Here is a 26611-nt window from a genome sequence, read left to right as displayed (position 1 = left end):
CAAATCCAACTTCTGCGAGCTCCCACTGCGCTGCCCACACCGCTGATTCCTCAACCACCATCAGCGGTCCCCTCCCAGTCGGAGCCCCGCCTACCGGTTCCAGAATTATATTCAGGTGAACCCAGTTTTTGTCGAGCTTTTCTAACACGATGCTCAATGCATTTTTCTCTACAGCCCAGAACATTCTGTGATGAAAGAACAAAGGTCGCCTTTGTCCTGACGCTACTTTCTGGGAGAGCGGCACTATGGGGAACAGCGGTGTGGGAGAACCGGGACGAATGCTGCGCCTCGTTCCAAGCGCTCTCCGCGGAGATGAAGCAGGTTTTTGACCGTGCTGTTTCCGGTAGAGAAGCAGCCAGAGTGCTGGCCGACTTGCGTCAGGGAGAGAGATCCGTATCGGACTTTTCTATCGAGTTCCGGACCCTAGCGGCGGAGAGTCAATGGAACGAGGAGGCGCAGTGGGACATGTTCCTGCATGGGCTGGCTGACCGCGTCCAAAAGGAGATATACGCCATGGATCTCCCCACCAAGCTCAACGACTTGATCGCCTTGGCGTTAAGAGTGGACGCGAGGCTGTCCAGAGTGGAACGGCGAGTACAGACCAACCGTCCTTTGGGAGGCCAACGTTCTGGAGGCGGGGACGCATTCAGCCCCGTCTGTGATCCCGAGCCCATGCAGGTGGGTCGAGCCCGGCTTTCCCGGGAGGAGAAGGAAAGGCGGAGATCCCAGGGCCTTTGCATGTACTGTGGAAGAGCTGGACATTTCGCCTACAACTGTCCTTTAAAAGGACCTGCCCGATAGTAAGTATGAGGCTACTATCGGGTGGGATCTCCGCCGAGAAGACCTCATCCACATCTACTCTCCTTCCGGTAAGACTCCAATGGTCAACCCACTGTCACGACTGTCGAGCACTTCTGGATTCTGGGGCTGAAGGTAATTTCATGGACTACACTTTTGCACTCAACCACCAAGTTCCCCTCAGGTCTCTCACTCATCGGATTGCTGTACACGCCCTCAATGGCCAGGAACTTCCCACCATTTCTCTAGCCACTGAAGACATCACTCTCGTCACGTCAGGCAATCACACCGAGACCATCTCCTTCTACATACTGGACACTCCTCTTGCCCCCATCGTCCTTGGTCATCCCTGGCTCACCCGTCACAACCCTAAAATGGACTGGCAGTCTAAGTCCGTGTCGGCGTGGAGCACTCAATGTCATAAGTCTTGTCTTGTGTCTGCCTGTCCGTCTGTTTCTGTCCCTGTGTTTCAGGAGAAGACTGTGGATTTATCTAACGTGCCCGAGTACCTGGACCTGAAGGAGGTGTTCAGTAAGTCTCGGGCGGCTTCTCTCCTTCCACATCGTCCCTATGACTGTGCCATAGAGTTATTGCCAGGTACGTCTCCGTCTAAGGGCAAGTTATATTCACTCTCGGTTCCAGAGAGGGAGGCTATGGAGAAATATATTTCTGATGCTCTAGCTACAGGATTCATCCGCCATTCCTCTTCTCCAGCGGGGGCGGGATTCTTTTTTGTGGGGAAGAAAGGATCTCTGTGACCTTGTGTTGATTACCGAGAGCTGAACAACATCACGGTAAAGAATACTTATCCTCTACCGTTGATGTCTTCGGCTTTCGAGAGGTTGCAGGGAGCATCTATCTTTACGAAATTGGATTTACGTAATGCATATCATTTGGTCCGCATCAGGGAGGGGGATGAATGGAATACCGCTTTTAACACCCCCAGGGGGCACTTTGAATAGGTCATGCCGTTCGGCCTGTCCAACTCCCCAGCGGTCTTCCAGGCACTAGTTAATGACGTGCTGTGAGCCATGGTCGATCAGTTCATATATGTTTACCTGGATGACATATTGATTTTTTCTTCTTCTCTCCAGGAACATGTGCAGCACGTCCGACTAGTGCTTCAGAGGTTGCTAGAGAATGGGCTTTTTGTCAAGGCGGAGAAATGCGTTTTTCATGCACAGTCTGTTCCTTTCTTAGGGTACATCGTGTCGGTTGAGGGAATGCGCATGGATCCTGAGAAGATCAAGGCTGTGGTAAATTGGCCAAGCCCAGAGTCCCGTAAGGTCCTACTGAGATTTCTGGGGTTCGCCAATTTCTACCGCCGTTTCATTCGCAATTTCAGTCAACTAGCCGCGCCTCTGACCCCCTTGACCTCCCCCAGAACAACGTTCAGGTGGTCAGACGCAGCTGAGGCTGCGTTTGCCAAACTGAAAGGCTGCTTCATTTCAGCCCCCATCCTGATAACCCCTGATCCGTCATGTCAGTTCGTGGTGGAGGTCGATACGTCAGAGGTGGGGGTAGGCGCAGTGCTATCCCAGCGTTCTCCTTCAGACGACAAGATACATCCTTGCGCGTTTTTTTCTCATCGCTTGTCCTCGGCCGAACGTAATTATGACATTGGTAACAGAGAGTTGTTGGCAGTCAAGTTAGCTTTAGAGGAATGGCGCCACTGGTTGGAGGGTTCGGGGGTACCTTTTATCGTCTGGACCGATCACAAGAACTTGGAATACATTCGCACAGCTAAAAGATTAAACTCCAGGCAGGCTCGGTGGGCTCTTTTTTTCGGTCGTTTTGATTTTACTCTCTCGTACCGCCCGGATTCCAAGAACATCAAACCCGATTCTTTATCACGTATTTTTGATCGGTCCGAACACCCGTCCACTCCCGAGTGCATTTTACCAGAGACACTATTCATCTCTACACTCACATGGGAGATCGAATCGAAGGTCAAGACAGCCTTAGAAGGGGTAATGCCTCCAGCTCGGTGCCCACCGAACAGTTTGTTTGTGCCGGAGGGGCTACGGTCCAGCGTTATTCAGTGGGGACATTGTTCTAATGTGGCTTGTCATCCAGGAGTTAATCGAACTAAGTTTTTAGTCAAGCAACGATTCTGGTGGCCTCTGATGGCTCGTGACGTTCACAGTTTTGTTTTGGCTTGCTCAGTCTGTGCCACTGGTAAGAGTTCCAATCGACCCCCAGACGGGTTACTTCAACCGCTGCCGGTGCCGTCGAGACCCTGGTCCCATATCGCTCTAGATTTTATTTACCCAGTTATTGTCACTTGCAACTTGCTTCCTAGCTTCATTCGTGACACTTTCAAGTGACTGAGCTGTTGTATTAGCCACGCCCCCTAATTACAAAACTCCGCCCTCAAAAGATAATTTGAGAGCAAAACTGAGCAAAAGAGCAGAATTGTTTGTTCCTGTGGCTGTCAAATTCAACAGTGGCACAATAGCGCCCTCAACTGACAAACAGTATGAATCACAGCCTCAATAATCCGCTTCAAATACAACACTATGAGAACGAGCAAAATGACTGACAGGTGAAAAATGTCAATGTCTGCTGTACATGGACAGTAGCATTTTGGCAGAAATAATGGTTACCATGGACATTTTTGTGAGGGTTCCCTGTGGATGCTGGTTTTAATAAAATTTCCATGACAGTCATGTGGCTGTCCAAGCACGTTATGAGAGGTCACTTTCCGTCCTTTAGAACAACACAACTCTAGGCTAAAGGTCCTCCTCTGCAGGCCATGTATGGGCCCACATGGCGTACAGTACGTTTACCTTCACACAACCTCCATACAGGATGCTGATGTCTGTTGATCTTCTGCACTGTAGATGTCAAAATTGGTTCAGACCTTATAGCTTCTTTCACTTTAATGATAGACTGCATCTTTGACAGCGGTATAGCCTAGTTACTTCTATGACAGCTATTACTTCTATAATAGCTATAATAATGATCTATTCTATAACTTAGAGTTAAAGAGTTAAAAGATTGCGACAGGTTAAACATAGCCTATATAGGCAGGCCCTTTATTTCAGAAATTAAAGCAAACCTTCTCTGTGGCGATGTTTATCAACTATTTATTTACTGAAACTATAAGCAGACTCTGTAAAATGCCAAATCTAATAAAAGTAATATGGTAGTGGCATGGTTACCATGGTAATTGTTTGTAAAACAATTGTAAAACTGTATTGTGCCAAATAATGGCCAAAGAAATGACCAAAACAGCAATTGCAAGTGGGGTGGCCAATGGGGTGCCAAGGCTTCGGTCCATGGTGGCCACGGCCACCACTGGCCACCCCCTAGCTCCGCCACTGAGATGAGATATGATCCAAAGCTTTTGGACCCAGCAAGGATTGCTCAGCCCATCACTGCCCTGGGGTTTGGTGCTTCAGTGATGGAGGAGAACACAGTCTTTGATGGTGTCCTGGATCTCTCTGTAAGAGGGCATATATTCATATGGCTAATTCTGTAACTATAGGCAGTTGGGCACTTTATAGCCCGGTTGGGAGATCTCGAACATTTATACATCACTGACGAAAATATTGACCAACCTGGAGGGCCTTGTAGATACCTGTCGAGCGATCACATCTAAAGTGGCAAAACGTTCCACCCTGATCACACTAATTTGATCAGCTTCCCATGGTGGATGACATACCCCGATCTATCCTGGCAAGATTCTTGCGGTCGGCTGACAGAAACTTTGTTCTACAAGCGTCAAGGAATAAAGGCAAGTTGTGCTGGGAGGACCGCAACATCATGGTTTTTCCAGACTTTGCTAGTTCAAAGACTTTCAAAGAGTGTAAAAAATGGCTTCTCCAACAGAAGGTGGGCTTTGCACTGCTTTTTCCTGCTAAGCTCAGAATTGACACTAAAGGTGGTCGTGAGACTTTTACATGCCCATGACAAGCTGTGGCCTTCATTAAATCAATGGTGTGAATGGATCATTTTGATTAATAATTTTCGGTCAACAAAAATCACATCGTGCATTTTACTGGTGAAGCCTGAAAGGGTATGTTTTTGCATTTTGATTTCATAACAAAATTCCTTAAGTAATATTTAACCTTTTTTATAAACTATTATGAAGAGAGATAAAATAGAAATTCTTATGAAGGCCTAATATTGAATTCAAACAAAATATTAGTTGATGTAATTAAAGGCATCTGAGCTTGTTTCAGTTGTGCATTTCAATCTTGACACTGATATTTCATCAGGTCACCGGAATGACAAGTGCTTCCTGTGTCCATAACAATAAAGCAAACTTTTGATGACAAAGGGAATTCTGGAAGCTCATGTGAAGTTCAACAACAATTTGGTCGTGGGCTCTCGGGACATCGTCAGAGTCATTGAGATTAAAAATGTAATTATTGAAGAAAACAAGGAGAATGATGTGTTTTAATGAGGTTTCAATTTTAAAGTTATTACATTGTAATATTGTTGTTATTCTTATCCACTCTTTCTCTCTGTCTCTGTTATCTAGGTCTTGGGATTTGGAGTATCTGAATGAGCCATTTGGGAAGAACACTTTGGACCACCAAAAGGAGATTCGGCAGCAAGTTTCTTTTTAAACAAGTTCTTAATTTCTTGTGTGTGTGTTTGAGTGTGTGTGCGTGTGTGTGTGTGTAGGTACTATAGTTTGAAGACAGAAGTGCCCTCCAAAAGTTAGCTAAATCTGACCAAATCTCCCTTTGGGTACTTTTGGGATGCCCTCAATTGGAAAATGTATTCATCAATAGAGCAAATACATTGTTTTTATTTAAAAAAATGCAACACTTTTTCTTTTAGGGGCAGAGTAAGGGTGAAGGTTTTGCTCAACTATGCTTAGATTCAGAAGAATATAAAACTGAAAACTGCAGTAGTTACAAATTTCACACTAAAAGCAAGCAAGTTTTCATTTAGTTTCAGTGTTGCCGTAGCTACTTGTTTTGACTTTATAGGGCAGTATTGTATATCCCCATTTAGATAGCTAAGTAAATGTGTGTGTGTGTGTGTTTGTGTGTGTTTAGGTTTATGTGTGCCTGTATGTAACAGTGTAAATTGTACCCATGCCTACAGATGGAAGCACTCATTTCTGTTCAGTCTGGTGTTTGGGATCCCAGTAATGGGTCTAATGATCTACATGATAGTGATGGACAGTCAAACAAGGAACATGGTGGTTCCATGCCTGTGGAGCAAAACATCCTACCTGGTCTCTCTGTCCTTAACTTGGTCTTTTTTCTGCTTTGCACACCTGTACAATTACCAAAACATAACATACACTTGTGTGCTGACTCTAACCTCACAAAGTCTCTTTGCCACTCAATGAGCATGTCAACTAAGTGGCTCAGTATGTTAAACACTGATATATAGATTTGTGGATTCAAATCCCATGTGGACCAGTGTTAGAGTTGATGTTGTACTGGAGGTTTTTGTATTGTATTTACTGAATAGTTGCAGGGCTTATCACAGCAAATTTTTGCTTGCAGGTATACTTCTATGTCTTATTATTGTTCTTCTGATATATAAGGGAGTGATATATTTTGAAAGGATTGAGAAGTTCTGTTTTGTATATGTATCATGCTACATGCTATGATAGCTTAAAATGCTAATCGGTTAACATGCTAACTGTATGGTAGGGCTGCACAATTAATCAAAAAATAAAATCGAAACTGCGATATGACCTTGTGCGATTATTAAACTGGAAGGGCTGTGATTTAATTAAATAAATAGTCTGCTCTCTTCAAAGTTTATTTGCGCGGCTTTGTCCAGTGTAGGCCTATATTAAGTTAGAGCATTGTTACAGTGTTTTCAGAGCATTTCTGTGCTCCACAACTCCCTCTCATGCTTAAGATTAACAGAAGTGCTCTGAGTTCGGTTCAGTTTGCTTAAGTGCGCTAAACGCTTTATTTACACTAAACTGGCGTGTCCTGCATGAAGCGTTTTTTATTATTATCAGCGGTAGCAGCATCTCAGTCTCCGCAAGGCACAGGTATCATAATAATGCAGAATACAAGATGGGGTATAATTCAAACATCTTTATTAAATGATTGCAACACCTGTAGAGTCCAGAAACAAGTGCTCTTGCTCCAGTCTCAGTGTTGCCAACTATTTTCAATGGAAAGTAGCTAAAGCCTGCTCGAAAAGTAGCTAAATGTCGCCAGATGACGTCATGCGTCATTAGCATATTAATGACGTCATCGCGTCGTATTTGCATTCTGCCTAATTTGTCGGTACTGTAGCCTACTTCAGTTTATAATAACGGTTATCTCCCCTAAACCGTGCTCATACTGTTTTTATGTAAGTATATAGCCGAATGTCCAGTAAAACGGTTCTCAATTACATATTTTCTGTTAGACAACGGAACGGAACGGAACTTAGCTAACGTTACATGTTTATGAGTTTGAAGAAGGTTTATTGTTGTGTTTGGATAAGTAAAATGTATAGAGTCTGTAACTATACGATCTGAAGTTGGAGAGTTCAGAAACCGAACCGGAATGAACTAAAACTTTGATTAGTAGTGAATATAAGCGCATGCCAAGAAAAAACGGTCAAATTAAATGTTTTGAATTAAAACAAAGGAGAAGGCAGCTGCTATGTGATCACTGATTGGTTCCTGCTAACACAACGTGCACATGCGCAGCTCATTCATGTCTATGTCCGCTGGCGTGCAGTCAACGGAATGTGCTGCTCCTCTCAGCCGCTCACTGAACAGAGCAGACGCAGCGGGGAAGTAAGACCTCACACTTGCAGTACTGGCGATATTTGGAATTTGGAAAGTTGATAAGGTTTGTCCAAAAAGTCGCTAGATTTGTCGCTAGTCGCTTTTCTGAAAAAATGTCACTAAAGGGGTCTGAAAAGTCGCTAAAAATAGCGACAAAGTCGCTAAGTTGGCAACAATGTCCAATCTCCTGTCATCTATTTAACTCACGAGAGAGCATGTCGCCATTATTACACTGCCCACGGAAACAAGTGAAAGCGGAACTAATATTACCAACATCCAACAAAATGAAAAGGAAGGAACATACATATAATAAATCTATATAAAATATTTAGTTACTATAATATAATGCATTGCAAAATTTCATATAATAAAATAATGAATACAAATTATTTAACAAAAATAACTTTGGACCATTGCTAAAAAGGTTCTGAGTTTTATTCTAGCTAAGGATGATTTTTAATTTTATACTTCTGTTAACCTCTGAGTCTTCATGTTGTGCAACTATGTAAGCTGTACTACACTGCATAATTCCTGCTTGAATTAAAATTGTAAACTGTTTGGCCTAGAGGTTAAAGCATTGGACTTTGGTTCAAAAGGTTGTGAGCTCAATTACTGCTGAGAACAGTTTTTAAAACTGTACTTTTTTGTCCTCTGAGTCTTGATGTTGTGCTTAATACTTCGTATGCTGTTCTACATTTCAGAATTCCTGCTTCAGTTAAAAATGTATTTGCTTTAACAAGATTTCTAAGCTATCTTTTCACACTCTTAGCTTGGAAATTTTCTTTGGCATAGTTGAGATGTATACTCTGTGTGTCCTAGTGGTTAAAGCATTGGACTATGGTTTGAAAGTTTATAAGTTCAAGTCTGATAAAGAACGCTTTTAAAATGTTTACTTCTGTTGACCTTTGAGTCTTCACGTTTTCCTTTCTCTAATGCAGGGTTGCCAAATTCCTGCTGAAATTCAAAACATTATCTCAGCAACAATTTTGTACTCTTAATTTTGAATGGAAATACAACACTGACTCTAGCAACTGCGGTTGTGCTAATTCTCAGCCTGGTATGTCCCATTGGTGACTGTTATTGTTGTTCCTCTGTAGGATATTGGACTATGAATTGGTTTGTAGAAGAGAAAGTTACAGTGTAAAGGGGTTCAATAGGAGGCGAGAAGCAGCTTGATAATATAATAATATTTTAATAATAAACTTAAACAAACACACACATGACGGACATGTCCGTTAACGATCTCTCTCTCTCTCTCTCTCGCACCACCATCTGTCATCGGCCTTTATCCCTCTCGGATGCTTAATTAGCCTGATAAGGGACTGGGTGTGTATAATCACAACCCGGCCCCGCCCTCCACCCTGCCACATTCCTCCCTCGTTCTCTCAGGCTGGGGAGCTCCCGGCCTGATGTACACCCCCCCCCCCCTTCCCTGGGGGAGGGCGTGCTTTAAGCCTGGTCTGCCGGCAGGTCATCCCCATCTACCTGGACGAGGGTGGGGACAAGGGGAGGGAAACAGAAATAATTAAGATGGGGGAGTACTTCCTGTAACAGTGTACCCCCCAAAAAACACTCAAATTTAAACGAGAGGGAAAAGGCCAACACAGAGCGGCAGTGAGAGAGAGAGAGAGAGGAGAGAGAGATGAAAAAAAAACCTACTAGCCAGTTCTCCGATACACCGTCGAATGGTCCTCGATCACTTCTCCACCCTCTCAGGTGGACGACAGCCGCTTCTCCCAGGGCGGACCGGAGTCAGACTCACGACCCCCGGCGGTCAGAATGCCCCTCCATGTTCTCGGCGACTCGTGGGGACACTCCTCTGCCCCTGGCAGCGGCCCTACCGCTCCAGGTGGTCGGGGAACACTTTCCTCCTCCCCTCGCAGACAGCGGTCTTCCTCCGACCCCTCCGCGTTTCTGGGGGATGGCAGGGCTCTCCTCCGCCACTGGCAGCGACTCCATCGCTCCAAGTGGTCGGGGAGTCCAGTCCCCACTCGCCTCGCGGACGGCGGTCGTTCACCGCGTCCGGGTGGTCGGTCTACTCCCTCCCCCGGTGGATGGCAGCGGAGCTCCCCTGGGTGGATGGCAGTGTCGAGGACTCCGCGACGGGCATCCCTCCTCCTTCCCGGGCTTCGGCACCAGTGTAAAGGGGTGTAATGGGAAGGAGGAGGCGAGAACCGGTTTGATAATATAAATAATATTTGAATAATAAACTTAAACAAACACCCACATGACGGACATGTCCGTTAACGATCTCTCTCTCTCGCTCTCGCTCCACCGTCTGTCATCGTGTGTATAATTACAACCCGGCCCCGCCCTCCGCCCTGCCACATACAGGTTCAAACCCATCCTTGAGTGGTTTCAAATGTGGTGATTTTTTTCCCTTTATGTCATTTGATCTCTATGTGTTCTTTGGGTTGTGCTTAGTGTTGTGCAGGGTTGCCATATGTGTGCTTGGTCCCGCAATGGCTGCTTGCAGCTTTATTTATTTTTATAATGATTTATATTGGATTTTATAATAATTTATCATTACATTTTGAATTAAATAATTCAAATTCACATGGCAGTTGCTTCAATGCATTTAGGGGTGTGGTCCTGGTCAAGACAATCTCCTGAACTCCAAACTGAATGTCAGAATAGGAAAGAAAGGTGATTTAAGCAATTTTGAGCGTGGCATGGTTGTTGGTGCCAGACGGGCCGGTCCGAGTACTTCACAATCTGCTCAGTTACTGGGATTTTCATGCACAACCATTTCTAGGGTTTACAAAGAATGGTGTGAAAATGGAAAAACATCCAGTATGCAGCAGTCCTGTGGGCGAAAATGCCTTGTTGATGCTAGAGGTCAGAGGAGTACGGGCCGACTGATTCAAGCTGATAGAAGAGCAACTTTGCCTGAAATAACCACTCGTTACAACCGAGGTATGCAGCAAAGCATTCATGAAGCCACAACACACACAACCTTGAGGCGGATGGGCTACAACAGCAGAAGACCCCACCGGGTACCACTCATCTCCACTACAAATAGGAAAAAGCGGCTACAATTTGCAAGAGCTCACCAAAATTGGACAGTTGAAGACTGGAAAAATGTTGCCTGGTCTGATGAGTCTCGATTTCTGTTGAGACATTCAGATGGTAGAGTCAGAATTTGGCATAAACAGAATGAGAACATGGATCCATCATGCCTTGTTACCACTGTGTAGGCTGGTGGTGGTGGTGTAATGGTGTGGGGGATGTTTTCTTGGCACACTTTAGGCCCCTTAGTGCCATTTGGGCATCGTTTAAATGCCACGGCCTACCTGAGCATTGTTTCTGACCATGTCCATCCCTTTATGGCCACCATGTACCCATCCTCTGATGGCTACTTCCAGCAGGATAATGCACCATGTCACAAAGCTTGAATCATTTCAAATTGGTTTCTTGAACATGACAATGAGTTCACTGTACTAAAATGGCCCCCACAGTCACCAGATCTCAACCCAATAGAGCATCTTTGGGATGTGGTGGAACAGGAGCTTCAGTGCCCTGGATGTGCATCCCACAAATCTCCATCAACTGCAAGATGCTATCCTATCAATATGGGCCAACATTTCTAAAGAATGCTTTCAGCACCTTGTTGAATCAATGCCATGTAGAATTAAGGCAGTTCTGAAGGCTGAAAGGGGATCAAACACAGTATTAGTATGGTGTTCCTAATAATCCTTTAGGTGAGTGTATATATATATATATATATATATATATATATATATATATATATATATATATATATATATATATATATATATATATATATATATATATATATAAATTTTGCAGCTTTCAACAAGATACTGACAATTATTGTCAAAGTGTTAGGGCTGAGTTTCCAGTGAGTAATTTTTGTTTATGTATCACCGGCCGATTTCATAAAGGTCTTAAAATTTATACTGACACCTATCTGCATGGATGTACAATCACGCTGAAATTTTAGATATTAAAAAAGTTAGCGTTGCATTGCGGCTTATTTGCTGACATATTTGTCATCTAATACTACACTAATTCTAATAATAATTTATTCTACAAACTGAATCTGTCCAATAATAAAAAGAGTAGTCTTCAGCCGGTCATGTGATCTCATAATGGTGGCAACCATAAGGGTGATACCACTCTTATATAAAATTATGATTTTTTTGGCTAAAGATATAACTTGGAGTCTTCATCTGTGAGTGTATGCTATTTTAACCACATCAAAATTAATACAAGTAAAAGTAGCATACTTTAGATGTAGAACATTTTAAGCAGAAAACAAATACTAAGTACATCTTTAACATGACATGAGGAATTACATTTTCATTGATCCTTTGACATATAAGAAGAGGTCATTGTACACATACTGTAAGTTTCAGAAAGCTAAACTTGTGAAAACTGCGAAAAGAGCATTTGTTAAAACCAAGCTGCCAAAACAACTTGTTTTTTACTTCCTCCACATCAATGCCCACTTACCTTATCACTTCCGTAGCTCCTCCCAGTAGTGGTGTGCAGTGAGATGGCAAGGAGGGAGAGCAGGTCAATCAAGAGCAGAGAGCCAATCATAACAGTGGGCATTAACTGTCAAGTCTTAAAGGAGAAGCAGCACCAAAACTGAGCGTTTCAGACAGAGGGTCAGAATCAGGGTGGAAAATTATCAAGTTTTATAAATATATGACTGTTTTGTGTGTGTGTGTGTGTGTGTGTGTGTGTGTGTGTGTGTGTGTGTGCATGCATACAAACAAACTTGAACCTCAAGGAACATATAAAAAAATGTCATGTCATCATGACCTCTTTAACACTCTTTCCTAAATTTTCAAGTGAACCCAAAGGCCTTGCTTACCTACTTCAGGCATGTTTGTATTAGATCGGATCTGCAGGAGTAGGACAGACCACTTATGGTGTATTTGAATTTGACTAAAAAGCATTACTGCATACTGAATAAGATAAAAGCATTACTGCATACTGAATATATTGATCACTCTGTATGTTCTGTTATATAAGACTTAAATACACACACACACACACACACACACACACACACAAACACACACATTGATCTACCTATCATTATGAGGACTTTCCATAGACATAATGATTTTTATGCTGTACAAACTATAGATTCTATCCCCTAAACCTAACACAACCCCTACACCTAACCCTCACAAAAAACGTTCTGTATTTTTACATTTTCAATAAAACATCTTTTAGTATGTTTTTTTTATAGCATAATACCCTTGCAATTACCAGTTTGTAACCTAAATTACAATTTTAAAATACAAACTATAGTCTTATTTAAATGTGAAATGTGTCATTTCTGCCATTTTAGTTTCAACCAGATGGTTCAGTCCCACCCTAAACTCAAAGCATTGGTTGAACCAATGTTGCTATGACGGGTCGAGATAGTTGGGATGCCCAAACAAAAAAAGCAATGTTTTGCTATCACCAAAGTGATTACACTTTCGGAGGAATCAACGTACCAATAACTTACTTGTCTTATTTGTTTCTGCATTCTAATTTGGGATAGAAGAAGGTATTAATGTTGAAAAATTTAGACACTTCATCTGTAATTTTGATTGTTAGCTATTATGATTTCTATGTCATGATTTGTTGTACATGTCCTCTTCTAGTTTCAGCAGTTGGCTGACAAACTAAGCAGCTATTTTGTTCAATTAATAGTTGTCATACAGTGGTGGCGTGACTCATTATTGGCTTTGTGTATTTCGACATAGTGGCACAGTATTTTCCTGTGAGTTTAATCATGAACCATGTGTACAGGCAAGATATAGTGAGAAGCAGAAAACTCTTTATCTAATGTTTGATCTCCACAGGGTTATGACCAAAACATCTCCCGGACAGATGGGATTATCCGGTTTGCTTTACAGGCCTCCATCACAGTTTTTTCCATTGCGTGCCCCTGCTCTCTGGGTCTGGCAACCCTGCCATTTAATAGCATAACTTAATTTAAATGTTTTTGAAAGCTCTTGTTGTTTAGTCAATATACTGCAGATTTGATCAGTAACACTTTAAAATAAGGTTACATTTTTTTACATTAGTTAACAACATTAGTTAACATGAACAAACAATGAGCAATCCTTTTACAGCATTTCTTAATTTGGTTAACTGTTTACTGTTTATTTAAACTTTTACTAACACATTATTTAAATCAAAAGTTGTATATGTTAACATTAGTTCAGTCATGAGTCATGACAACTCTCTGAAAGATTAAGCATATAATGTGAGTGTGACATTTTGAAAGGATATTTGTCACCCGCACAAGAAGAGACAGTCACAATGTGAGTCAAAACGGCGTTTTATTGCAGGCAAAAGTACAAACAAGGGCAAATCCAGTGAAGCGTCGTCAAAGGGGGGCGTGATGTCGGAGCCGGGGAATCAGAATAGAATAAAGGGGCAAATCCGGGAGAGAGTGGTCAACGAGAGCGGGAGGTCGAAGCCGGGAAAACAGTTAACAACTAGGGCGTAGAACTAGACGGGACTAGCGGGATCAAAGACAGGGTAACAAGGGGAACACTGGAGCTGGCAAGCTAAGAGGAAGACTACACACAAGGGAGTTCGAAACTAGACAGGACTAGCGTGGGGCAAAGACACGGGAAACTAAATACAATAACCAACAGGCATGAGACGAAAGGGTTGTGATATATATAGGGGCGAGTGCAGGTGTAAACAATGATAGGTGATGAGATGAGTACAGGTGAAACTAATGATCTAGTGATGGGACGAGTGCGGGTGAAACTAATACTGGTGATAGGAGAGCGGTCATGCGAGCCCGAGGAGGGAGACCTGCTAACGAGCATGAGAGCTCGTAGGAGCAAAACGAGCGTGCAAGCTCGAGCGAGCCAAAACGAGCGTGGAAGCTCGAAGGGGCGGAGCGAGGGTGCGGGGTTCGTGACAGTACTCCCCCCTCTATAACGGACGGCTCCTGACGACCGCGCTCGGTGCGAGGAGCGCGACCTCTGGGAAGAGGTGCTGGACGATCCCAACAAACAAAAAACCCCTGAACAGAAAACCCACAAAACACACAAACAAAATTGAGGGCAGTCCAAGGGGCACAGAGGGAAATGAGACTGTCCATGGGGTCAATGGGCGGTTTCAAGGCAAGGTCAGGGGGAACATAGCGGACAGGTGGGTGGTCGGGAGATCTAGGGGGCAGCCATAGGGCAGAGACTGGGTCAGGGGGTCTGGAAGGCGACTGGAGGACAGGGACTGGGTCCGGGGGCCTGGAAGGTGCCCACCGGACAGGAACAGGGTCAGGAGGCCAGGGAAGAGGCCACAGGACAGGGACGGGGTCAGGAGGCCGCCGGACAGGGTCAGGAGGCCAGGGAAGAGGCCATAGGATAGGGAGAGGGTCAGGGGGCCAGGGAAAAGCCGTGAAAGGCGGAGCCATTGGAGACTCGGCAGGCGGGGCACTGAGAGACTGAGGAGGCGGTGCCATAGGGAGCCCAAGAGACAGGGCAGAGGGAGGTTGTGCCGCAGGAGGCTCTAGAGGCGGAGACTTGGAAGACTGTGGCGGCGGAGCCAACGGAGGTGGCACCGTAGGCGGCTCTAGAGGTGGGGTTCTGGAAGGCTCTGGAGGTGGAGCCAATGACGGTGGCGCCGTGGGAGGCTCTAGAGGCGGAGGCCTGGAAGGCTCTGGAGGTGGAGCCGAAGGAGGCTTTAAGGGGGAAGGCCTGGAAGGCTCTGTAGTCTCGGGGGGTAGAGCCGTAGGAGGCTCGGGAGGTGGAGCCGCAGGAGGCTTTAGGGGCGAAGGCCTGGAAGGCTCAGGAGGTGGAGCCAATGACGGTGGCACCGTGGGAGGCTCTAGAGGCGGAGGCCTGGAAGGCTCTGGAGGTGGAGCCGAAGGAGGCTTTAAGGGGGAAGGCCTGGAAGGCTCTGTAGTCTCGGGGGGTAGAGCCGTAGGAGGCTCGGGAGGTGGAGCCGTAGGAGGCTTTAGGGGCGAAGGCCTGGAAGGCTCAGGAGGTGGAGCCAATGACGGTGGCACCGTGGGAGGCTCTAGAGGCGGAGGCCTGGAAGGCTCTGGAGGTGGAGCCGAAGGAGGCTTTAAGGGGGAAGGCCTAGGAGGTGGAGCCGTAGGAGGCTCTGGGAAAAAGGCCGTGGAAGACTCGAGAGGCTCTAGTGGCAGAGCCCTGGAAGGCTCGAGAGGCTTGAGGTGGGGAGCCATGAAAGACTCGAGAGACGAAGCCCTGAGAGGCTGGAGGGGAGGAGGAGCCCTGAGAGACTCGAGAGACGAAGCCCTGAGAGGCTGGAGGGGAGGAGGAGCCCTGAGAGACTCGAGAGACGAAGCCCTGAGAGGCTTGAGAGGGGGAGGAGCCCTGAAAGACTCGAGGGACGGAGCCCTGAGAGGCTCGAGGGGAGGAGGAGCCCTGGAAGACTCGAGAGATGAAGCCCTGAGAGGCTCGAGGGGAGGAGGAGCCCTGGAAGACTCGAGAGACGAAGCCCTGAGAGGCTTGAGAGGAGGAGGAGCCCTGAGAGACTCGAGAGGCGAAGCCGTGAGAGGCTTGAGGGGTGGAGCCATGAAAGACTCGAGGGACGGAGCCCTGAGAGGCTTGAGAGGAGGAGGAGCTATGAGAGACTCGAGAGGTGAAGCCGTGAGAGGCTTGAGGGGTGGAGCCATGAAAGACTCGAGGGACGGAGCCCTGAGAGGCTTGAGAGGAGGAGGAGCTATGAGAGACTCGAGAGGTGAAGCCGTGAGAGGCTTGAGGGGTGGAGCCCTGAAAGACTCGAGAGGAGAAGCCCTGAGAGGCTTGGAAGGAGGGGGAGCCCTGAAAGACTCGAGAGGAGAAGCCCTGAGAGGCTTGGAAGGAGGGGGAGCCCTGAGGGGCTCGAGGGGTAGAGCTCTGGGAGGCTCGAGAGACTTTGAAGGCAGAGCCCTGGGGGGCTTGGGAGGTAGAGCTCTGGGAGGCTCGAGAAACGGGGCCCTGGGAGGCTCGAGAGGAGGGGCCCTGGGAGGCTTGGGAGGAGGAGCCTTGAAAGACTCGGGAGGAGAAGCCCTGAGAGGCTTGGAAGGAGGGGGAGCCCTGAAAGACTCGAGAGGAGAAGCCCTGGGAGGCTTGAGAGGCGAAGCTCTGGGAGGCTTGAGGGGTAGAGCTCTGGGAGGCTCGAGAGACTTGAAAGGCAGAACCCTGGGGGGCTTGGGAGGTAGAGCTCTGGGAGGCTTGAGAAACGGAGCCCTAGGAGGCTCGAGAGGAGGAGCCCTGGGAGGCTCGAAAGGAGGAGCCTTGGGAGGCTCGTGAGGCGGAGCCCGCGAGGGCTCTGAGGGGCGAGCAGAGCCCGGCAGAGCCGTGGAAGACTCTGAGGGCATAGCAGAGCCCGGCAGAGCCGTGGAAGACTCTGAGGGCGGAGCAGAGCCCGGCAGAGCCGTGGAAGACTCTGAGGGCGGAGCAGAGCCCGGCAGAGCCGTGGAAGACTCTGAGGGCGGAGCAGAGGTCGGTAGAGTCGTGGAAGACTCTGAGGGCGGAGCAGAGCCCGGCAGAGCCGTGGAAGACTCTGAGGGCGGAGCAGAGACCGGCAGAGCCGTGGAAGACTCTGAGGGAACCTCTGCGGTCTTGAGTACAAGACGAGACTGGGGAGAAGGGGCCCTCTTCCTTCTCTTACGTCTTCGGCCAACAGGGGATGTGGCCATGGGGACGGTCGAGGCTACAGGCGCTGGCTCGCTGACCGTGGCAGACATGGGCGCTGGCTCGTTGGCCGTGGCGGGCATGGGCGCTGGCTCGTTGGCCGTGGCAGACCTGGGCGCTGGCTCGCTGGCCGTGGCAGGCATGGGCGTTGACTCGCTGGCCGTGCCAGGCTTCGAGGCTGGGGCCGTGACAGGCCTCGGGACTGGGGCTGTGTCAGGCTTCGGGACTGTGGCCGTGTCAGGCTTCGGGACTAGGGCCGTGTCAGGCTTCGGGACTAGGGCCGTGGTAGGCTTCGAGATGGGGGCCGTGGTAGGCTTCGAGACGGGGGCCGTGGTAGGCTTCGAGACTGGGGCCGTGGTGTGGAACGCTGGTTCAGTGTCTGCCTCCCCCACAGTAAACGAGGAACCAGCGTACAGTAGGGCGAGGTCAATAAACTGAGCCAGGTTGAGAGAGCAGCGACCACCAGGCATGAATGATGAGGCTGGCTCATTCAGTCCACATTGAAAAATGTCATCCCCGTCTACCTGGACGAGGGAGGGGACAAGGGGAGGGAAACAGAAGTCAAAGGTTTAGCCATACAGTACATGACTGAATTTATGTGTCTCATAATATTAAAAGCATTTTAATCTAAAGACTTTTTCTTAAATGCATTAAATTAGTTTTGTAGACAAATATAAATTTTGGCGACATAGGAATTTCTTTAAAAACAATAAGAAATTCATTTTAATTAAATACTATTTTTAAATTGATCAGTGTGACTAGATGATGAAATTAAGGAAAAGCAACCAACATAGAGTGGCCAGCATACATAGGAACTCCTTTAATACTGTTTAAAAACTATCCCAGGTGGCATCTCATGAAGTTGGTTAAGAGAATGGCAATAGTGGGCAAAGAGTGGCTACTTTGAAGATGCTAAAATATAGTCTAATTTCTTCCACTTGTCTAATTTCATAGTTTTGAGGAATTTACTATTATTCTAAAATGTGGAAAATAGTATTAATAAAGAATGATATGTGTTCAAACCTTTGACTGCAAGTGAATATATTATAATTGTCTAAAACTGTATAGCTATATAATTAAGAGATTGTATATACAGTTACGTTTAGCTAAAACAGAATTGTTTATATTTTTTCAAGATGTTTTTCCAGAAAATCACCAGAATTTACTGGTGCAGATAGTCTGTTCTCACAATCGCTCCATTGCTACCCCTGCAGGTAGGTGCTGTTATGTTTTATAAGATGGGCACCATCACTAACGGGTTCCACAAGTGACCCATGTACTGGTACTGTGGGATCGAGCAAGTCTTCCTCTCCGGAAGGTTCTGGCTGTCGTAGGCACCGCTGAAGCCAGCAGTGAACTGAGTCATTGGGCATGGCTGTCACCAAATATTGCAAAGAGTTTTGAGAAAAGCAGCACACATAACATTTTTGAAACTTCAGTATAGGATCGTACAATGCAGTCAATGGAAACTGGCAGGTCCTCCAAAGAATTCTGTTGATCTTATGATGATTTATATAACTTAATTTCTTCCATGAAACACAAAACGAGATGTCACACATAATGTTCAGGACTGACAGCGTCCATTAGGTCGAACTTACTTTTCCCTACACTGACCGTGTGCGGCCAACAGCTGAGACACAACCTGAAAGAGTTTTTTGTTTCATGTTGTTTTGTTCGTTGCTAACGAGTGGACCGTCTGCACCTTGTTTATTGACCACGGCATGGTTTTGCGCACAACCAATCTTATTACAATTCGAAAGTCGCATGAACAAATGATACTGCTATCGCTGTAGCTAACTTTAAAACTAGCGGGTTGATGTCCCATGTCGCAAATACAGTGCGCAAAATACAATCTGTGATCTGCAGGATTTTGACGTCACATTTAGTATCGGCTTGGCTCGCTTGGAACCTCGACCGAAGTGGTACAAAAAAAGTACCAGGTACTATTCACAGTGGAAAACCCCCAAAAAGCGAGCAGAGTCGAGTCGAGTTGTACAGTGCAGTGGAAAAGCCCCATAAGTCTCCCATCTTCCTCTTTCTGTCTCTCTGAGGGAGTTGGGAACAGAAAGTCTGGGGCACTGCTATGACTTCCAAGCAGTTCCTTGCTGTTGAATCAGTTGTAAAGTCTCCAACATTGAGGATCTGCTACAGAACAGCCCAAAGGCACAAGCAATGCCCACAGCAAAACACACACCACTTCTGCTCACCCTCCAAGGAGCCACCACAGATGAGAGCAGCCTGTTAGCAGACACAGAGTCAAAGTCAAATGTTTACATGTGGTTTTAGTGCCTCCTAGTGTGAGCTTTGTGCATTATCAACTTGTGCTTTATTTCAATTTTTGGGGATTTTAGTTTTTATAAATAATATTAACGGTCTAGGAAGTTAGAGTAATAGTATGTCAAACTCTTTTATTTTAAAATCCTGCCTTCCCTTCTATGACCTCTATAAGCCTTTTTCCATGTCAGAGTTGGATTGGAAGGAAATAGAATGTTTATGGAATGCCAACATTGCAGCAGATGCTCAACATTCTGTTAACAATCTGTTTAACACCGAAGTGTGACGTGTATGTAGTATTCTACTACAGATTATAGAATATACAGTATGCTGTAATATGTCATTTGTAACGTATTCCGCTAGATTACTCAAGGTCAATAACATATTCTAAATACTTTGGATTACTTATTTTTTCACTTGTTTTGACTATAAAAACTCTACCAGTACAGTAAAACAAAATACACGTGTTAAAAATAAAATCTCTGAAAAAACTAAATATCGTATGCTGTGTTGCTTCTAAAACAAGATCAATCAAATTGACCTTGTTTTAAGGATTTTTAGATATTTTTACAGGAAAACAATACAAAAATTATTATCAAGAATATATAAAACAGTAAAAAAAAATATAATCATTCTTGGTAGCATGTGCATGTAAATGGCTAGAAATAGCATTTTAGCTTAGCGTAAAGCTCCAAACGTACTTCTCTGTCTGCTCGTATGAATGTAACACATCATAAGAAAGTGTTTCACCGCTGTTCAAATGCACTTTGGATCACATCATTTATATGTATAAATGTTTTCCATCTGAAAGGACTAAATATTAATAAAAAACAAATGACAATAAAATGCAATAAAATCTCTTCAATGATCAAAATACTTTTTGAATGTAACTGTATTCGAATTATTTAGTATATAGAACCAATTATTTAAATTGTAACTGAAGTGGAATACACTTATATTTTGTATTTTAAATACGTAATCCCGTTACATGTATTCCGTTACTCCCCAAACCTGTGTAGATGTGATTTGTTCTTCAGATAGCCTCTCATACTCTGTTTTGATCGGGAACAGACAGTGGATGTTGAGAAATGGTTTGGAGGTCACAGCTGATGTGGATAATGCCATAAGCATCCATGAGACTAAAGGCCAGACGGACATACTTGTGCCTATTGATGGTGCCGTCAAAGTTTATAAAGGGCCTTTTGTGTTTATTTGCACATTAAATCTTGTGCAATAGGCAGATACAGCCTCTCTTACATAAAACCTACTGTCACTGAATAAGATTTGTATTTAATTCAAGCAAAGATAAAGAGATAGTTCACCCAAAAATGAAAATTCTCTCATCATTTCATTCGTCTGCAGAACACAAAGATTTTATGAAAAATATTTCAGCTCTGTAGGTCCTTACAATGCAAGTAATTGGTGATCAGACATTTGTAGCTACAGAAATCACATAAAGGAAACATAAAAGTAATTCATAAGTCTCCAGTGTTTAAACACATATGTCCAGAAGCCATATTATACTGTATGTGAGAAACAGAACAATATTTAAGTCATTTTTACTCTAAATCTCCACTTCAAATTTCACTTTCAGATATGATAGTGACACTAGGACTGTTTCACACCCACACTCATTATATTGTTTCTGAAGGTATGGATTTAACCACTGGAGTCGCTTTTTCGTGTTTCCTTTATGTGATTTTTGGATCTACAAAGGTCTGATCACCATTAACTTTTATTGTATGGACCTACAGAGCTGAGATATTCTTCTAAAAATATTTATTTGTGTTCAGCAGAAGAGAAAAAGTCATACACATCGGGAATGGAATGAGGGTGAGGAAATTATGAGAACATTGTTATTTTTGGGTGAAATATCCCTTTAATTCAAAATATTTTTTTTCTTACATCAACAAAACTTTTTAGCCAATGTGTTAAATTTGATTAATTCCAATTATCAGAATTTATGACCAGAGACAAAGTGAATAATCTTGATGGTATTTAATTAAAATTTGTTTTGCAGGTTTACAGATTTTACTAATTTCTTCCTCTAGTTCTTTTTATATATCACTCTTTGTATCGCTCCATTTCTCTTCCCCTCTCCCTCTTACTTTCATTCTCTTTCTTGTGTTCACTCTCTGTTTCTCAAGAGGTCTGTGTGCTAGAATAGCTGTAGCAGACACAGTGAAGGCAGAGTCAGCTCTTGCTGTTCACACCCTGAGCAATATGGGAATAGAGGTTTTCGTGATCACAGGAGGCAACAGATGCCATCGACACACAGTTGCACTATATATACAAAAAAAAACACACTTATACTTACACTCACACACATTCAGAAGTATATTTGTCATCCACATTGAGAGATATCTATTTGCTATGCTTGCAGACTAGGCAAGGCAAGGCAAGCTTAATAACATATAGGCTACTGGTATTAGTGCTAATAGTATAATAGCGAAAAGCTGTGCTGTGTAGCCAGTGCTATTTACCCTTGGGTTACTTAATTCAGGTGGGCATCAGGAAGGTATTTGCTGAGGACTTGTCCTCTCATAAAGTGGCAAAGGATCAAGAATTGCAGGAAAGAGTTCTTAAAGTTACAAAGGTGCCAACTGTTGGTGCCAACAACTGGGTCAACGACTCGCCTGCTCTTGTACATGCTGATCTGGGCATCACCATAGAAACAGGCACTGATGTTGCCACTGAGGCAGCAGATTTTGTCCTGATACGGGTGAGTCAGACTGCTCTATCACAGCTTATTTTTCAGGAGACAAAGAGCAGAGTATGTTAACAGAAAATGTTAAAATCCCAGAATTCTTCCTTCAATATGTTTTTTTCGTTATTGATGCAGAATGATTTGCTGGATGTGGTGGCCAGTATTGAGCTGTCTAAAAAGACTATGCAGAGAATCCAGATCAACTTTGTGTTTTCTCTTATTTATAACTTGCTTGGCATCCCTATAGCTGCAGGTAAACCGCACCAACACAGTGGCAATTACCATAGTGTAATATAGTTTTCTGTCATTTGTGAATATGGTAATTTATGTGTATGGAAGCTGCAAAAGGTGAATGTGTTTTATTGGTTTTGTCTTGGTTTTCAGGTGTGTTAATGCCTGCTGGACTGATAGTGCAGCCATGGATGGGTTCTGCCGCGATGGCAGCTTCATCTGTCTCTGATGTGCTCTCTTCTGTACTAATGACACTGTAAGTGCACATAACACTACACATGAAGACTTCACATTCTCCCCACACACATCAGTATCCACTCTATACTGTAGCTCTGCTATCTCATTAAGCTTATAAACTATAAATATCTCAAACTCTTGCTCTCTCTCTGCTACAAGAAGACATAAGTAGAAGTGTATGAGTTGAGAGGTCAGGGTCATGAACTCAGTCTGGGTCCAGCTCAGATCAGCTCCCATGTGAGACTGGAGAACCTTCACTGCAGTCCTTTTTCATTCCACAGGGACAGACATAGGCAGATCCGATCTGGCTCAGACCCCTCCTCAAAAAGTACAAAGCACATACTATAAGTTAAGGTTAAAAGGTCACATTGAAAAGTTTTTAGGCCAGTTTTGTTGTATTGGAGTATTTCAGTATCTTTGATTAATTGATTGATTGGTTGTGTAAGCTTGGAGATCAGTTTCTCTTAAATTTAGCTGGACTGGCTAGAATGTATTACATAGCTCATTATGTATATATGAAAAAAAAAAAAAAAAAATAATAAAAAAAAAAAAAAAAAATATATATATATATATATATATATATATATATATATATATATATATATATATATATATATATATATATATATAGTGTTTCCGAAATTATTCACAGCACTTCACTTTTTCCACATTTTATTATGTTACAGCCTTATTTCAAAATGGATTATATTCATTAATTCATCAAAATTCTACAAACAATATCCCATAATGTCGACGTGAAAGAAGTTTGTTTGAAATCTTTGCAAATTTATTAAAAATGAAAATAAAAAAAAATCACATGTACTTAAGTATTCACAGCCTTTGCTCAATACTTTACAGCCTCAAGTCTTTTTGTATATGATGCTACAAGCTTGGCACACCTATTTTTAGGCAGTTTCTCCAATTCTTCTTTGCAGGACCTCTCAAGCTCCATCAGGTTGGATGAGGAGCATCCCCACACAGCCATTTTCAGATTTCTCCGGAGATGTTCAATCAGGTTCAAGTCTGGGCTCTGGCTGGGCCACTCAAGGACATTCACAGAGTTGTCCCTTAGCCACTCCTTTGTAATCTCTGCAGTGTGCTTAGGGTTGTTGTCCTGTTGGAAGATGAACCTTGGCCCAGTCTGAGGTCCAGAGTGCCCTGGAGCAGGTTTCCATCAAGAATGGAATGCTCCTCCAACTCACACGGTGGTGTTTGAGAGGCCCCTTGTGTTGCAGAGTTTGCTACACACTGCCAGACAGTTTGGATGGCCGGGTCTTGCTCCTGCATGGTGATCAGATCTGCATCGCTGGGTCTCCGTCCCAGGTGCAGAGACTGTGGCAGGTCTGCGGGTCTTCTCGCCTTTCTTTTGCCTGTGGACGGGCGATTGCGTTTACCAAACATTTTTGGGTAATTGGAAGCCACTTGTCTCTGATCTCTCAGGCCATGCCCTGTTCCACGCCTAACTTGGCTAGGCGGTCGACTACATCATTACTATCTTTGTCAGGACCAGAGGTTTGGGAATGACCTTTGAACTTTTTCCAGTACACTGTCATTCCCAAGTCAGTCACAGGTCTTCCACAAGCCAAGAAGAGCGCAGAGTGCTTGACTTTCTTGTTTCTCTCATTCCTCATGCCGTTCTCTTTTCTAGTGGGAAAGTGAGAGATAAAACTATGATGAGCATAGTTTTAGTCAGAACAGATCGTCAGTTGTTCAACAGTCAACTTGGCAGCTTGCTGGAGCATGATGAGCACTGTTGCAATCTCCACGTACTGGCTTGTCTTGTTGCCCAGTCAGTAGTTGTTTGGTTCATCAATGTTGTGGTTGAACCAAACAATACCAGCCTGAGTCTGACTTTCATGGTGTCATGAACAGCCATCCACGTAGACCCTTGGGAGGTCTGCACAGGTACTCACATCATAGTAACTATGATTTGATGGGAGCAGTGGAGTGGTGACAAGTAAGGATTCTGGGCTCGGTTACCCTTCGCAGTCACACTGTTGGCATTCAGCCAGGCACTGGCCCAAGGGCATTTTATGGTTCTGGGCATACTTTACCTCAAGAAGCCACTTGCCGGTCGGCTTTAACACTGGCCAGATGGGCGAGTTGTAGGTTGATTTTCATTCCCGAATGATTTGGTTTTGTAAAAGATTGTCAAGGATCCCTTGGATTGACTCATATGCAGCCAGGGGGATTTTGTACTAGCACACAAAGTTGGGTGGTGCATTTTGATCAGTGGAATGCAAATGGTGTGGATTTTGATGAGCCCACAGTCATGGGAATCTCTCGAGAAGATCGGCTGAAAATCATGAAAAAGTTGCCGAAGTGTGTTTCTCTGATCCTCTGTTGTTATAGCGTCTGCTTTGAAAAGCTGCTCATTTCCCTCATCCTCAAAACCAAAGGGTTCCTCTGGTGAGGAACAGGTTCTCAGACTTCCTCTCTCAGAGTTTGCAGGGGAGCCAATAAAGGTGGAGGCGAATGAAACATTAGTGATATTACACTGTTGAAATAACAGATGGAACAGATCACAGATAGCAATGACCTACTGAACTCTGTCAAATCCATTAGTGTTTTCAAACATACAACTTTCAACTGATCTGGTTTCATTAATTATTGATTGACTCATTAATTATGTATTGATCTGTCAAATTTTCTTTACATTTTCCATGTAGCCCTTTCCTGCAGTACAATATCTGGCTAACTCAAAACTATAATGTCAACAGACCTTCATACTGACACTCCAGTCCCTCATTTAGAAAATATGTTCTATATGGTGATACCCCTCTCCAGGAACCAGCACCTTATCGTGGTGGAGAGGTTTGTGTGCCCTTATGATCCTGAGGGTTGTGTTGTCAGGAGCCATGTGCTCCTGGTAGGGTCTCCCAAGGCAAAGTGGTGTCAGGTGAGGGGCCAGACTAAGAATGGTTCATAATGACTCATGGATAAAACGGCAAGAGGAGGAGTTACCCTGCCCGGAGGAAGCTCGGGGCCCCCGTCTGGAGCCAGGCCCAGATGGAGGGCTCGTCGGCGAGCGCCTGGTGGCCGGGCTTGTCACGGAGCCCGGCCGGGCACAGCCCGAAGAAGCGACGTGGAACCCCCTCTACATCCCTTGGGCCCACCACCCATTGGAGGAACCGCAGGAGTCGGGTGCGCTGCCATATGGGCGGCAGTGAAGGCCGTGGGCCTCGACGGACCAGACCCGGGCAGCAAAGGCTTGCTCTGGGGACGTGGAATGTCACCTCACTGGGGGGGGAAGGAGCCGGAACTAGTGAGGGAGGTGGAGCGTTACCAGTTGGATCTGGTGAGGCTTACATCGACTCACAGTTTTGGCTCTGGAGCCGTACTCCTGGATAGGGGATGGACTCTATTCTTCTCTGGAGTTTGCCAGGGTGTGAGGCGACGGGCGGGAGTGGGGATACTCACGAGTCCCCGGCTGAGCACCACTATGTTGGAGTTTACCCCGGTGGACGAGAGGGTCGCCTCCCTATGCCTACGGGTTGTGTGGGGGAAAATTCTGACTGTTGTCTGTGCATATGCACCGAACAGCAGTTCAGAGTATTTCTTGGAGACCCTGAATGGAGTCCTGAATAGGGCCCCAGTAGAGGACTCCATAGTGATGCTGGGTGACTTCAACGCACACGTGGGAAATGACAGGGACACCTGGAAAGGCATGATTGGGAGGAACGGCCTCCCTGATCTGAACTCAAGTGGATGTTTGTTATTAGACTTCTGTGCTAGTCATGGATTATCTATAACAAACACCATGTTCAAACATAAGCATGCTCATAAATGTACGTGGTACCAGAGCACCCTAGGCCGAAGGTCGATGATCGATTTTGTAATCGTGTCGTCGGATCTGAGGCCATATGTTTTGGACACTCGGTAAAGAGAGGGGCAGAGCTGTCAACTGATCACCATCTGGTGGTGAGTTGGGTCAGGGGGTGGGGAAAGACTCTGGACAGACCTGGGAAGCCCAAGCGAGTAGTGCGGGTGAACTGGGAACGTTTGGAGGAGGTCCATGTC

The 26611-nt window shown here is 44.9% G+C and overlaps 1 pseudogene; it reads left to right on the top strand.

Moving 5' to 3' along the window:
* The first annotated feature begins 4126 nt into the window (after nt 1-4126).
* On the top strand, nt 4127-25095 carry LOC127654316 (copper-transporting ATPase 2-like; annotated as a pseudogene).
* Nucleotides 25096-26611: the final 1516 nt, after the last annotated feature.

Source organism: Xyrauchen texanus, chromosome 13 (genome assembly GCF_025860055.1).
Source record: "Xyrauchen texanus isolate HMW12.3.18 chromosome 13, RBS_HiC_50CHRs, whole genome shotgun sequence".
NCBI classification, from domain to species: Eukaryota; Metazoa; Chordata; class Actinopteri; order Cypriniformes; family Catostomidae; genus Xyrauchen; species Xyrauchen texanus.
This window is presented reverse-complemented; position numbering and strand designations above follow the sequence as displayed.